The sequence below is a fragment of the Engystomops pustulosus genome, chromosome 10 (genome assembly GCF_040894005.1).
Source record: "Engystomops pustulosus chromosome 10, aEngPut4.maternal, whole genome shotgun sequence".
NCBI lineage: Eukaryota > Metazoa > Chordata > Amphibia > Anura > Leptodactylidae > Engystomops > Engystomops pustulosus.
In genome coordinates, this window is record NC_092420.1 from 89,754,270 (window position 1) to 89,769,474 (window position 15,205).

A 15,205-nucleotide genomic window follows, 5' to 3' on the forward strand; every position below is an offset into this window, starting at 1 on the left:
GGAACCACCAAGGAAAAGGAGCCTGCAGAGAGGAGCCACAGAGAAGGAGCCTGCAGAGAGCAGAGCCACAGAGAAGGAGCCTGTAATAAGGATCCACCAAGGAAAAGGAGCCTGCAGAGAGGAGCCACAGAGAAGGAGCCTGCAGAGAGGAGCCACAGAGAAGGAGCCTGCAGAGAGGAGCCACAGAGAAGGAGCCTGCAGAGAGGAGCCACAGAGAAGGAGCCTGCAGAGAGGAGCCACAGAGAAGGAGCCTTCAGAGAGGAGCCACAGAGAAGGAGCCTGCAGAGAGGAGCCACAGAGAAGGAGCCTGCAGAGAGGAGCCACAGAGAAGGAGCCTGCAGAGAGGAGCCACAAAGAAGGAGCCTGCAGAGAGGAGCCACAGAGAAGGAGCCTGCAGAGAGGAGCCACAGAGAAGGAGCCTGCAGAGAGGAGCCTGCAGAGAGGAGCCACAAAGAAGGAGCCTGCAGAGAGGAGCCACAGAGAAGGAGCCTGCAGAGAGGAGCCACAGAGAAGGAGCCTGTAATAAGGATCCACCAAGGAAAAAGAGCCTGCAGAGAGGAGCCACAGAGAAGGAGCCTGCAGAGAGGAGCCACAGAGAAGGAGCCTGCAGAGAGGAGCCACAGAGAAGGAGCCTGCAGAGAGGAGCCACAAAGAAGGAGCCTGCAGAGAGGAGCCACAGAGAAGGAGCCTGCAGAGAGGAGCCACAGAGAAGGAGCCTGTAATAAGGATCCACCAAGGAAAAAGAGCCTGCAGAGAGGAGCCACAGAGAAGGAGCCTGTAATAAGGAGCCACCAAGGAGAAGGAGCCTGCAGAGAGGAGCCATCAAGGTGAAGGAGCCTGCAGAGAGGAGCTACCAAGGAGAAGGAGCCTGAAGAGAGGAGCCACAGAGAAGGAGCATGTAATAAGGAGCCACCAAGAAGAAGGAGCCTGCAGAGAGGAGCCACAGAGAAGGAGCCTGTAGAGAGGAGCCACAGAGAAGGAGCCTGCAGAGAGGAGCCACAGAGAAGGAGCCTTCAGAGAGGAGCCACAGAGAAGGAGCCTGTAGAGAGGAGCCACAGAGAAGGAGCCTGTAGAGAGGAGCCACAGAGAAGTAGCCTGCAGAGAGGAGCCACAGAGAAGGAGCCTGTAATAAGGAGCCACCAAGAAGAAGGAGCCTGAAGAGAGGAGCCACAGAGAAGGAGCCTGCAGAGAGGAGCCACAGAGAAGGAACCTGCAGAGAGGAGCCACAGAGAAGGAGCCTGCAGAGAGGAGCCACAGAGAAGGAGCCTGCAGAGAGGAGCCACAGAGAAGGAGCCTGCAGAGAGCAGCCACAGAGAAGGAACCCTGTAATAAGGAGCCACCAAGGAGAAGGAGCCTGCAGAGAGGAGAGACATAGGGCAGCAGAGTGGCTTGGTGGTTAGCACTACAGCCTTGAAGTACTGGAGACCTGGGTTCAAGTCCCAGGGTCAACATCTGCAAAGAGTTTGTATGTTCTCTCTGTGTTTGCGTGAGTTTCCTCTGGGTCCTACGGTTTCCTCCCACACTCCAAAACATACTGGTAGGTTTATTAGATTGTGAGCCCCATTGGGGACAGGGACTCATTTGGCAAGCTCTGTGCAGCACTGCGTAATTTGGCCTGCAGAGAGGCCACAGAGAAGGAGCCGGTAATAAGGAGCCACCAAGCAGAGCCACAGAGAAGGCGCCTGTAATAAGGAGTCACCAAGGAGAAGGAGCCTGCAGAGAGGAGCCACAGAGAAGGCGCCTGTAATAAGGGGTCACCAAGGAGAAGGAGCCTGCAGAGAGGAGCCACAGAGAAGGAGCCTGTAATAAGGGGTCACCAAGGAGAAGGAGCCTGCAGAGAGGAGCCACAGAGAAGGCGCCTGTAATAAGGAGTCACCAAGGAGGAGCCTGCAGAGAGGAGTCTGTAATAAGGAGCCCTCAAAGAGAAGGAGCCTACAGAGAGGAAAGAGTCACAGAGAAGGAGCCTGTAATAAAAAGCCCCCAATGAGAAGGGGCCTGCAGAAAGGAGGGCCATGGAGAAGGAGCCTGTAAGGGTGTGGTCCCACTTTGCGTTCTTGCATGTTTATCATGCGTTTGGCTTATTTCAATTTGTATTTCTTCAATTCTGGAAGTGTAAGCAGCTGTGTTTACATTTTCGCAGCTGCTTACATTTCCAAAAATTCAGTAACATGGACCGCACATTAAGAAGGAGCCACTGAGGAAAAGGAGTCTGTGAGAAGGAGCCAATGAGGAGAAGGATCATAAACAGGAGGAGCCTGCAGAGAAGATAGCCACAGAGGAGGAGCCTGCAGGGAAGAGAGCCACACAGGAGTAGGTAACTGCAGAGAAGGGAGCCACGGAGGAGGAGCCTGCAGAAAGGAGAGCCACGGAGGAGGAGCCTGCAGAGAAAAGAGCCACAGAGGAGTAGGTAACTGCAGAGAGGAAAGCCATGAAGAAGAAAGAACCTGCATGGAGGAAAACCACAAAGGAGACGGAGTCTGCAGGGAGAAGAGCCACTGATGTGCTTTGTTAATGTTGAAGGAAGAGAAAGAAGTCTTCTTCATAGGGGGTCTTCATATTTAAATACAGAGCAGAAAAGTGATTATTTGCCCAAGATGCTGGAAAACCTGTCACCAGCTCTGGGGGTCTTCACTCCATACATTACCCCTCCTTCACACCCACTTGTCTGCAGGTAGTGTGCTGGGGTCTTAGGAGCAAATACCAAGCCTAGAGCTCAATGCAATAAGAGCCGTAGTACCAGCACAATTCAATGTTTTCCCATGTAATATCTGTTGTGGTTTTGGTTCAGTGCCTCCATCATCATCACTAGAGTGTGACTGGTCTTGTGTGCAGGGAACAGCAGAGACACTAGGGGGCAGCGCTGGGTACTGCACCTGCCTCACCTGTACGGCCCATGTCCTCATATTAACTGATCCTGGGAGGGACAACAAATCCCAGTGTGTTACTCCCACTGCTCACTCTGCATCTCTTATCTGATTAACAGGTCCAAGTCTTAAAGAATTCCTCCATCTGTATCTTTGGATGTCACAGGATGTCACAAATGTATCCATTTTAAGCAATGTTCACCTGTTACAATGTTTCAGTCTGGAGTTCAGGTGGTAAGGCTAATATAGTAAGTCTTATTCTTACTGACAAGAGGTGGGTCTGTGACTACCTCTCACACAGGCAGGGGGTGGGGCTGTGTGCTGTGTTTTCTATCCTACCACTGTACAAGCACTGTCACGTCCTGTGTCTCCTCCTCTTCATAGATTGTAAGCTCTTGTGACCATTGTACAAGCACTGTCACCTTCTGTACCTCCTCCTCCTCATAGATTTTAAGCCCTTGTGGCCATTGTATAAGCACTGTCACCTCCTGTGTCACCTCCTCCTCATAGATTGTAAGCTCTTGTGGCCATTGTACAAGCACTGTCACGTCCTGTGTCTTCTCCTCCTCATAGATTGTAAGCTCTTGTGACCATTGTATAAGCACTGTCATCTCCTGTGTCTCCTCCTCATAGATTGTAAGCTCTTGTGGCCATTGTACAAGCACTGTCACCTTCTGTACCTCTTCCTCCTCATAGATTGTAAGCTCTTGTGGCCATTGTACAAGCACTGTCACCTCCTGTGTCTCCTCCTACTCATAGATTGTAAGCTCTTGTGACCATTGTACGAGCACTGTCACCTCCTGTGCCCCCTTCCTCCTTATAGATTGCAAGCTCTTGTGATCAGGACCCTCACTTCCACCATGTTATTGCTCTGTAATGCCATATTTTATTAGTATATGTACCCCATGATCTGCAAAGCGCTGCAGAATATGATGGCGCTATATGAGGATTTCTTCTTATTAAACACAGATTAGAAGAATAATCAGAGTGAGAGGCACAGGAGAGCTGTAACCAGGCCTGAGCCCCCCCCCCCCCCCCCCCCCCCAGCAGTGAGAACCCCCTCATCATAAAATACCAGTTTTTCTTGTTTGCTCATAGAACCTGCATCAAAGCGACGCAGAGATGATGTCACACAGCGAAGCCGCATTTATGATGGAGCCACGAGCGCAGCCTATTATCATCCTGAGTCACATCCGCATTAGGGGGATGAAGAAAAGTCACAGATCGTCCCTTTAATGTTCCCTCCACGTCTGCTGTCATCATGAAACATATTAACGGGAGCATTAAAGGAGAGAGACGCCTCCAAATATCAAGCACCAGACACAACGCGTCCTGCACATTCATCTATATATGATCCCCACACTGCTGAAATACTCTGTGCTGCTGGGGTACAGCTCCTTCTCAGCCTGCCACCTCCTACAAGATCAGTTCACATCTCTCCTGAAATACTCTGTGCTGCCTAGGAGGTTCTGCTCACTCCTCTGTGTGATAATTTCTAACCTCTGGACATTTGCCTTGTTTACACGGCACACAGTCAGAGCAGCCCCGTCGCCGCAGCTCTCGGAGTGTGCTCTGCAGTTTTACAGCCTCTTTTCCATGTTGTGAAGCTACTCACACCCTGTTATATGGTACACTCCGTTCTACAGCTGTGTCACCCGCTGGTGGCTCTGGTTATCAGCTGTTACACACGGACACTATTTGCTTTTCTGTACAGGGTGCAAGAGACCTGGATCCAGACCAACTTCTCAGAACCTGAGGCGTCAGGCCAGAAAGAGGTCATCTAGATTCAGCAGAGGTAGACCCAACTCAGGAAGAGTCAGCGCTGGTACCTGTTGTACAAATTTACAGTTCTAGAGCTTCTAAGCTCTTATATTTGTTCTTCAAGACTGAGTTTTTAGGCTCTTCAGATACAGATGTGCTTTTCAGGGCTGAGGTCCTACGCAGGTTTTGTGGTCCTCAGCTAAGGTTCTAGATATTTCATGTAGACATTTGCTGTCCATGGCTGAGGATCCAGGCACCTTAAGAAAGAATTTGCTGTCCAGGGTGAAGGTTCTAGGCACCTCAAACACAGATTTTCTGTTTAAGGTTAAGATTTCAAACTTTTCATGTACAAATTTTCTGCCCTGCGGTGAGGAACTATGCACCTAAAGTAGAGGTTTGCTGTCCAGGCCTGAGGTTATAGACACAAGTACAGATGTACTATCCATGGCTGAGTTTCTAGGCACCTCTAGTACAGATCTGCTTAGGCTGAAGTTCTGGTCTCAGTTCCTTAGACAAGGTTTTAGGCACCTCTTGTACAAATTTACTGTTCCAGAGCTTTTAGGCTCCTCATATTTGCTCTTCAGGACTGCTGCCCTAGGCTCTTCAGGTACAGAATTGCTTTTCAGGGCTGAGGTTCAACCCAGGAAGATATGGCACAGATGTAGCAAGTGCAAGTAGTGTCAGGGTAGGTAGAGGTAGCACAGGTAGGTCTAGGTCAAATCATTTACGGATCAAGACATCTCATGTACAAATTTGCTGTTAGGGGCTGCAAATCTAGGCACCTTCAGTACAGATTTGTTATCCAGGACTGAGGTTCTAGGCACCTCAAGTACAGATTTCTTATCCAGGACGGAGGTTCTAGGCACCTCAAGTACAGATTTGTTATCCAGGACTGAGGTTCTAGGCACCTCAAGTACAGATTTGTTATCCAGGACTGAGGTTCTAGGTACCTCAAGTACAGACTTACTATCCAGTGCTGATTTTTGCTAGGTTTAATGTTCTCAGCTGCAGGCTGTAGCAGTGGGAATTTCCAGAATATTGGGATATGACTGATGGTGGAATCTTCCACTGTGAGGGGTCAGGGGTGATGAGCGCTCTCTGCTCTGTGACCTTTAATATTGTGGCTTCCTAACACCTGCTCCTCTCCCACAGTGACTGGGCACAGGGGCAGCGGGCACCGCTCATCCCAGCCTCAGTGCCACACACTACGCACACGCTAATCAGCACTCCCAGCAGATCCAGCGCCGGAGGGGAAGAGACGACTTCCTGAACTGGGAATTCCATAGAAATCAAACCTCATCAGTGATGTAACTGATGGACAGGAAGCCACAGCTGTCATACATCAGTAATACGCAGTTCTGAAAACCTCTGTGCTGCTGAAACTCTTCCTGATATGTTCTGTGGGGGTTATTTATCATTGTTTTTTTTTCTGGAACTTTTTGGTGTAAATAAGTCACAAAAAAGTCGCATTGAGGTTTTCTGGGACTTTTCACTGCTAAAAAGTCTCACAGGATTATTTCCACTATTTCATTAATCTGGAGTAAACATAGAACTACTGCAAGTGCGACTCCATGGAAAGCCACATTCACAGTTACTCCAGTCCCAGACAGAAAGTCGACCATAAGAACATTTATTAAAGGGCCAAAGCCACTATAATGAATCTGATGGGCAGCAGAGCTCCAAAAATAGACATAGAACTGACCAAAGGAGCCTAATGATGAACTCCGGCGGAGTTCACAGAAAGTGCATTGACCGATGATAATGCACGGTGCTGCCATTCACTTAGATTGTGCGCCCGATATCCTGCATGTGTCGCTTCCCCGCTCAGGTCCCCGGAGTTCACCTTCTTCTTCCTGGCGCATGTAAGTGCATTGTCCGTGTATAATGCGCTGTGCGGGGAGTCACTAAGATCGTGTGCCCGATATCCTGCATGTGTCACTTCCCCGCTCAGGTCCCCGGAGTTCACCTTCTTCTTCCTGGCGCATGTAAGTGCATTGTTTGTGTATAATGCGCTGTGCAGGGAGTCACTTAGATCATGCACCCGATTTCCTGCATGTGTCACTTCCCCGCTCAGGTCCCCGGAGTTCACCTTCTTCTTCCTGGTGCATGTAAGTGCTTGGTCTTGCGACACAATTTGAAAGTTAAAGCGCAGCCGCTCCACAATCCGATCGCCTGTGACACAATCCCCTGTTAAATACCTGTCCTAGCGGCGCAATCCCTGAAAATGTCGGAAAAATCTGCCCAAAGTGCGCCCACGGACCCTTAGTAAATAAGCCCCAATATGTGTGACAGGATTTTGGATCACCTTGCAGTCCTCCTTACACAGCTGATCGTTACAGTTGTATCTAATGTAGATAATCTCATATTTGCCATCAGGCACATTAAACCCATTTGTTAAAGATGAAGAGTAACTAATTTTTAGGATAATAATAACCAAACTAACAGTTATTGGTGAATATACATACATGTTTTTAAAAACACAGCTGGAGTCAAGTCTAATCTAGACAATGCACTATACTGATACTGAGAGACAGCAGAACAGCCCAACACCGAGACTACATTCTGATACTGAGAGACAGCAGAACAACCCAACACCGAGACTACACTCTGATACTGAGAGACAGCAGAACAGCCCAACACCGAGACTACACTCTGATACTGAGAGACAGCAGAACAGCCCAACACCGAGACTACACTCTGATACTGAGAGACAGCAGAACAGCCCAACGCCGAGACTACATTCTGATACTGAGAGACAGCAGAACAACCCAACACCGAGACTACATTCTGATACTGAGAGACAGCAGAACAACCCAACACCGAGACTACATTCTGATACTGAGAGACAGCAGAACAGCCCAACACCGAGACTACATTCTGATACTGAGAGACAGCAGAACAACCCAACACCGAGACTACACTCTGATACTGAGAGACAGCAGAACAACCCAACACCGAGACTACACTCTGATACTGAGAGACAGCAGAACAACCCAACACCGAGACTACACTCTGATACTGAGAGACAGCAGAACAGCCCAACACCGAGACTACTCTGATACTAAGAGACAGCAGAACAACCCAACACCGAGACTACATTCTGATACTGAGAGACAGCAGAACAACCCAACACCGAGACTACACTCTGATACTGAGAGACAGCAGAACAACCCAACACCGAGACTACACTCTGATACTGAGAGACAGCAGAACAACCCAACACCGAGACTACACTCTGGTACTAAGAGACAGCAGAACAACCCAACACCGAGACTACACTCTGATACTAAGAGACAGCAGAACAACCCAACACCGAGACTACACTCTGATACTGAGAGACAGCAGAACAACCCAACACCGAGACTACACTCTGATACTAAGAGACAGCAGAACAACCCAACACCGGGACTACACTCTGATACTAAGAGACAGCAGAACAACCCAACACCGAGACTACATTCTGATACTGAGAGACAGCAGAACAACCCAACACCGAGACTACACTCTGATACTAAGAGACAGCAGAACAACCCAACACCGAGACTACACTCTGATACTAAGAGACAGCAGAACAACCCAACACCGAGACTACACTCTGATACTGAGAGACAGCAGAACAGCCCAACACCGAGACTACACTCTGATACTAAGAGACAGCACCACAACCCAACACCGAGACTACACTCTGGTACTAAGAGACAGCACCACAACCCAACACTGAGACTACACTCTGATACTAAGAGACAGCAGAACAACCCAACACCGAGACTACACTCTGATACTGAGAGACAGCAGAACAACCCAACACCGAGACTACACTCTGATACTAAGAGACAGCAACACAACCCAACACAAAGACTACATTCTGATACTAAGAGATCACCACAACCCAACACCGAGACTACACTCTGGTACTAAGAGACAGCACCACAACCCAACACCGAGACTACACTCTGATACTAAGAGACAGCACCACAACCCAACACCGAGACTACACTCTGATACTAAGAGACAGCACCACAACCCAACACCGAGACTACACTCTGATACTAAGAGAGAGTACTACAACCCAACACAAAGACTACACTCTGATACTGAGAGACAGCAGAACAACCCAACACCGAGACTACACTCTGATACTAAGAGACAGCAACACAACCCAACACAAAGACTACATTCTGATACTAAGAGATCACCACAACCCAACACCGAGACTACACTCTGGTACTAAGAGACAGCACCCCAACTCAACACCGAGACTACACTCTGATACTGAGAGACAGCACCACAACCCAACACCGAGACTACACTCTGATACTGAGAGAGAGCAGAACAGCCCAACACCGAGACTACATTCTGATACTAAGAGACAGCAGAACAACCCAACACCGAGACTACACTCTGATACTAAGAGACAGCAGAACAACCCAACACCGAGACTACACTCTGATACTGAGAGAGCACCACAACCCAACACCGAGACTACACTCTGATACTAAGAGACAGCAGAACAACCCAACACCAAGACTACACTCTGATACTGAGAGACAGCACCACAACCCAACACCGAGACTACACTCTGATACTAAGAGACAGCAGAACAACCCAACACCGAGACTACACTCTGATACTAAGAGACAGCAGAACATCCCAACACCGAGACTACACTCTGATACTGAGAGACAGCAGAACAACCCAACACCGAGACTACACAGACTACACTCTGATACTAAGAGACAGCAACACAACCCAACACAAAGACTACATTCTGATACTAAGAGATCACCACAACCCAACACCGAGACTACACTCTGGTACTAAGAGACAGCACCCCAACTCAACACCGAGACTACACTCTGATACTGAGAGACAGCACCACAACCCAACACCGAGACTACACTCTGATACTGAGAGAGAGCAGAACAGCCCAACACCGAGACTACATTCTGATACTAAGAGACAGCAGAACAACCCAACACCGAGACTACACTCTGATACTGAGAGAGCACCACAACCCAACACCGAGACTACACTCTGATACTAAGAGACAGCAGAACAACCCAACACCGAGACTACACTCTGATACTGAGAGACAGCACCACAACCCAACACCGAGACTACACTCTGATACTAAGAGACAGCAGAACAACCCAACACCGAGACTACACTCTGATACTAAGAGACAGCAGAACAACCCAACACCGAGACTACACTCTGATACTGAGAGACAGCAGAACAACCCAACACCGAGACTACACTCTGATACTAAGAGACAGCACCACAACCCAACACCGAGACTACACTCTGATACTAATAGACAGCAGAACAACCCAACACCGAGACTACACTCTGATACTGAGAGACAGCACCACAACCCAACACCGAGACTACACTCTGATACTAAGAGACAGCAGAACAACCCAACACCGAGACTACACTCTGATACTAAGAGACAGCAGAACAACCCAACACCGAGACTACACTCTGATACTGAGAGAGCACCACAACCCAACACCGAGACTACACTCTGATACTAAGAGACAGCAGAACAACCCAACACCGAGACTACACTCTGATACTAAGAGACAGCAGAACAACCCAACACCGAGACTACACTCTGATACTGCGAGAGAGCACCACAACCCAACACCGAGACTACACTCTGATACTGAGAGACAGCAGAACAACCCAACACCGAGACTACACTCTGATACTAAGAGACAGCACCACAACCCAACACCGAGACTACACTCTGGTACTAAGAGACAGCACCACAACCCAACACCGAGACTACACTCTGGTACTAAGAGACAGCACCACAACCCAACACCGAGACTACACTCTGGTACTAAGAGACAGCACCACAACCCAACACCGAGACTACACTCTGGCACTAAGAGATCACCACAACCCAACACCGAGACTACACTCTGGTACTAAGAGACAGCACCACAGGGGGACAGGTCCTATCTTTTTCCCGGGTACGGAACGGTACGGTGCTGCACGTGTGCGGCACCGTACCGCTTCCGTAGGGTGCCGTGCGCCCATTGCTGCCTATGGGGGACGTATATCGGCCGTATATACGTCCCCCATACGTTAGTGTGAATGTAGCCTTAGTGTGTAATCTTCAGTAATTATTTACACTTTAATAAAACAGGGTCTATGTTTCAGATGTTCTGCTTTATCTCTGACTTGTATAGATATTATAACATAACCAAGCTTACTGTATAGATATGGTAATAGAACCAAACCTACTTTACTCTACGTCTTCAAAAATCCATCATTTTTTTTACATTTTCCTGTGCACAGAGCTGTAGAATTCCAAATATGGTGATACTGACGAAAAAAATGCATTTGTTTTGGTGATTTGAACTTTGATATTTTAACTTTTCTTTTGCAGTTTATTATGCCCCCTAGGGTGCTTAAGCCCCAGAGGACCTGATTGCTCATACAATAACTGGCGGAAAACATCTTGTGTGGTATCAGTTCCAAAGAAACTTTATCCATTGGACCTCAACAGCTACAGACCATTAAACATCTCATTTAATGAAGGCCTTCTAGAGGTTGCTTCTCACACATCTCCACCCTCTAGTGAGAACATCTATGGACCCCCTACAGTTTCCTTATAGCCCTGACATTAGGGTGGATGATGCTACCTTTAAGGACCTTTTAGGTGTGAGACCACGCCCCATGTTCACCGTCCACGTCCCTTGCGTCGAGATAGTCGTAGGAGAGCCAGAAAACAGTGTAAAACCCTTTATAAATGTGGTGCAGACACATTTTAGTGCAAACTACAACAGAATTCTGTCGTACACAGATTAATAAATCTCCCCCATTGTGTTAGTTCTGCTCCTCTTTATAGGGTGATGTTACGTCTTGGATCTAGCAGATTCTTCATTCCCAGGAACATGTCAGATACAGGGATCTACACACCCTTCTCAAATAAGCGAAGCAGCCAAATCCAACACTGATACAAAGTGTACACAGCCAATCTGAGAGTACTGCCATCCACAGCACTGACCGCAACACTGCCGGAACAAGAGATGCACTGATAACTAGCTCTATACTGGAAGAGGGGTCACACTATGAGGTCTATGATGATGGTCGAACCTCCTCTGCTCTAGGTGTAGAGGATGCCCCCTGTCTATGGTGATGGTAGAACCTCCTCTGCTCTAGGTGTAGAGGATGCCCCCTGTCTATGGTGATGGTAGAACCTCCTCTGCTCTAGGTGTAGAGGATGCCCCCTGTCTATGGTGATGGTAGAACCTCCTCTCCTCTAGGTGTAGAGGATGCCCCTGTCTATGGTGATGGTAGAACCTCCTCTCCTCTAGGTGTAGAGGATGCTCCCTGTCTATGGTGATGGTAGAACTCCCTCTCCTCTAGGTATAGAGGGTGCCCTATGTCTATGGTGATGGTAGAACCCCCTCTCCTTTAGGTGTAGAGGATGCTCCCTGTCTATGGTGATGGTAGAACCTCCTCTCCTCTAGGTGTAGAGGATGCCCCCTGCCTATGGTGATGGTAGAACCTCATCTCCTCTAGGTATAGAGGATGCCCCTGTCTATGGTGATGGTAGAACCTCCTCTCCTCTAGGTGTAGAGGATGTCCCCTGTCTATGGTGATGGTATAACCGCCTCTCCTCTAGGTGTAGAGGATGCCCCCTGTCTATGGTGATGGTAGAACCTCCTCTCCTCTAGGTGTAGAGGATGACCCCTGTCTATGGTGATGGTAGAACCCCCTCTCCTTTAGGTGTAGAGGATGCCCCCTGTCTACGGTGATGGTAGAACTCCCTCTCCTCTAGGTATAGAGGGTGCCCTATGTCTATGGTGATGGTAGAACCTCCTCTTCTCTAGGTGTAGAGGATGCCCCTGTCTATGGTGATGGTAGAACCCCCTCTCCTCTAGGTGTAGAGGATGCTCCCTGTCTATGGTGATGGTAGAACCTCCTCTCCTCTAGGTGTAGAGGATGTCCCCTGTCTATGGTGATGGTATAACCGCCTCTCCTCTAGGTGTAGAGGATGCCCCCTGTCTATGGTGATGATAGAACCCCCTCTCCTCTAGGTGTAGAGGATGCCCCTGTCTATGGTGATGGTAGAACCCCCTCTCCTTTAGGTGTAGAGGATGCCCCCTGTCTATGGTGATGGTAGAACCTCCTCTCCTCTAGGTGTAGAGGATGTCCCCTGTCTATGGTGATGGTATAACCGCCTCTCCTCTAGGTGTAGAGGATGCCCCCTGTCTATGGTGATGGCAGAATCCCCTCTCCTCTAGGTGTAGAGGATGCCCCCTGTCTATGGTGATGGTAGAACCTCCTCTCCTCTAGGTGTAGAGGATGCCACCTGTCTATGGTGATGGTAGAGCCCTCTCTCCTCTAGGTGTAGAGGATGTCCCCTGTCTATGGTGATGGTAGAACCTCCTCTCCTCTAGGTGTAGAGGATGCCCCCTGTCTATGGTGATGGTAGAACCTCCTCTCCTCTAGGTGTAGAGGATGCCCCCTGTCTATGGTGATGGTAGAGCCCTCTCTCCTCTAGGTGTAGAGGATGTCCCCTGTCTATGGTGATGGTAGAACCTCCTCTCCTCTAGGTGGAGAGGATGCCCCCTGTCTATGGTGATGGTAGAACCTCCTCTCCTCTAGGTGGAGAGGATTCCCCCTGTCTATGGTGATGGTAGAACCACCTCTCCTCTAGGTGTAGAGGATGCCCCCTGTCTATGGTGATGGTAGAACCACCTCTCCTCTAGGTGTAGAGGATGCCCCCTGTCTATGGTGATGGTAGAACCTCCTCTCCTCTAGGTGGAGAGGATGCCCCTGTCTATGGTGATGGTAGAACCACCTCTCCTCTAGGTGTAGAGGATGCCCCCTGTCTATGGTGATGGTAGAACCTCCTCTCCTCTAGGTGTAGAGGATGCCCCCTGTCTATGGTGATGGTAGAACCTCCTCTCCTCTAGATGTAGAGGATGCCCCCTGTCTATGGTGATGGTAGAACCTCCTCTCCTCTAGGTGTAGAGGATGCCACCTGTCTATGGTGATGGTAGAACCTCCTCTCCTCTAGGTGTAGAGGATGTCCCCTGTCTATAGTAATGGTAGAACCCCCTCTCCTCTAAGTGTAGAGGATTCCCCCTGTCTATGGTGATGGTAGAACCTCCTCTCCTCTAGGTGTAGAGGATGCCCCCTGCCTATGGTGATGGTAGAACCTCCTCTCCTCTAGGTGTAGAGAATGCCCCCTGTCTATGGTGATGGTAGAACCTCCTCTCCTCTAGATGTAGAGGATGCCCCCTGTCTATGGTGATGGTAGAACCTCCTCTCCTCTAGGTGTAGAGGATGCCACCTGTCTATGGTGATGGTAGAACCTCCTCTCCTCTAGATGTAGAGGATGCCCCCTGTCTATGGTGATGGTAGAACCTCCTCTCCTCTAGGTGTAGAGGATGCCACCTGTCTATGGTGATGGTAGAACCTCCTCTCCTCTAGGTGTAGAGGATGTCCCCTGTCTATAGTAATGGTAGAACCCCCTCTCCTCTAAGTGTAGAGGATTCCCCCAGTCTATGGTGATGGTAGAACCTCCTCTCCTCTAGGTGTAAAGGATGTCCCCTGTCTATGGTGATGGTAGAACCTCCTCTCCTCTAGGTGTAGAGGATGCCACCTGTCTATGGTGATGGTAGAACCTCCTCTCCTCTAGGTGTAGAGGATGTCCCCTGTCTATAGTAATGGTAGAACCCCCTCTCCTCTAAGTGTAGAGGATTCCCCCTGTCTATGGTGATGGTAGAACTAGCTCTCCTCTAGGTGTAGAGGATGCCCCTGTCTATGGTGATGGTAGAACCGCCTCTCCTCTAGGTGTAGAGGATGCCCCCTGTCTATGGCGATGGTAGAGCCTCCTCTCCTCTAGGTGTAGAAGATGTCCCCTGTCTATGGTGATGGTAGAACCTCCTCTCCTCTAGGTGTAGAGGATGCCCCCTGTCTATGGTGATGGTGGAACCTCCTCTCCTCTAGGTGTAGAGGATGCCCCTGTCTATGGTGATGGTAGAACCGCCTCTCCTCTAGGTGTAGAGGATGCCCCCTGTCTATGGCGATGGTAGAGCCTCCTCTCCTCTAGGTGTAGAAGATGTCCCCTGTCTATGGTGATGGTAGAACCTCCTCTCCTCTAGGTGTAGAGGATGCCCCCTGTCTATGGTGATGGTGGAACCTCCTCTCCTCTAGGTGTAGAGGATGCCCCTGTCTATGGTGATGGTAGAACCGCCTCTCCTCTAGGTGTAGAAGATGTCCCCTGTCTATGGTGATGGTGGAACTTCCTCTCCTCTAGGAGGTGGATGGTGAACTGGTAATTAAAATTGAGTTCATCATCCACCAATACCACCATGTCCTTTTCTGCTGCAGCTTTACCAAATAACAGTATGTTTAGAACATAATTATACTTTTTGTTTCCATGGCCCAAGTGCATAACTTTACATATATCTACATTAAACCTCATCAGCCATTTTTTCACCTATTCCTCAAGCTTCCACAAATCCCTCTGTAATATTATATTATTGGCCTCAGTATTAATTACTGTACAGAGCTTAGTATCATCTGCAAATATTGAAACTTCACTGTGT